At 50.2% G+C, this 811-nt stretch overlaps 1 non-coding gene across 1 annotated transcript; it reads left to right on the forward strand.

Annotated features, from left to right (window-relative positions):
• The first annotated feature begins 418 nt into the window (after positions 1 to 418).
• On the forward strand, positions 419 to 491 carry TRNAS-GCU (transfer RNA serine (anticodon GCU)). Its single transcript has one exon. It is a non-coding gene; the product is annotated as a tRNA-Ser (tRNA).
• The last annotated feature ends 320 nt before the right edge of the window (positions 492 to 811 follow it).

An 811-nucleotide genomic window follows, 5' to 3' on the forward strand; every position in this document is an offset into this window, starting at 1 on the left:
ACCCTTCCCTACATGCCCGTTTTCAAGCTTGGGGCCATTTGTGCTCCATTAAAAAACCTCTCTGAAAACAATGTGGCGGATTACCTCGGTAGCGCGTCTCTCGCGGCTCATTAGCACTAATTACGCTGTGGGAAACAGCGGCACACCATGAATGTTTCATCCTTTTCTAGGTGTAACGCTAGGAAAAGTGAAATGCCGTCACTTAAGCGTTTCGCACTTTTGTAACGTTCTTTTACTGCGTGTAGTAATGGGTACGAATACCAACGATGGTGGCCCAGGGCACTTACGTCACAAAAATTGGGTGCCCCTCTAATCTTTCAACAATTTTAGCCCTTGAATATAAGTATAATTGGTCACGGAAATTGTGAAAGAACACACCTTTATATAAGACATTGGTTCATCGTTTTTCGAAAGCCCCGCCGCGGTGGTCTAGTGGCTAAGATACTCGGCTGCTGACCGGCAGGTCGCGGGTTCGAATCCCGGCTGCGGCGGTTGCATTTCCGATGGAGGCGGAAATGTTGTAGGCCCGTGTGCTCAGATTTGGGTGCACGTTAAAGAACCCCAGGTGGTCGAAATTTGCGGAGCCCTCCACTACGGCGTCTCTCATAATCATATAGTGGTTTTGGGACGTTAAACCCCACATATCAATCAATCAATCAATTGTCGTTTTCAAAACTATTTCCGCAGACCCCCCCCCCCCCCTCCAATGGTCTGGGGGTATGTTGCTCAACCACTGATCCACAGATCGCGGGACGATTTCCCGGGCGCTCCGGCCGCATCTTCGATGAGGGCAATGCTGAGGCCCACGTCC

Source organism: Rhipicephalus microplus, chromosome 2 (assembly GCF_043290135.1).
Source record: "Rhipicephalus microplus isolate Deutch F79 chromosome 2, USDA_Rmic, whole genome shotgun sequence".
Taxonomy (NCBI): Eukaryota; Metazoa; Arthropoda; class Arachnida; order Ixodida; family Ixodidae; genus Rhipicephalus; species Rhipicephalus microplus.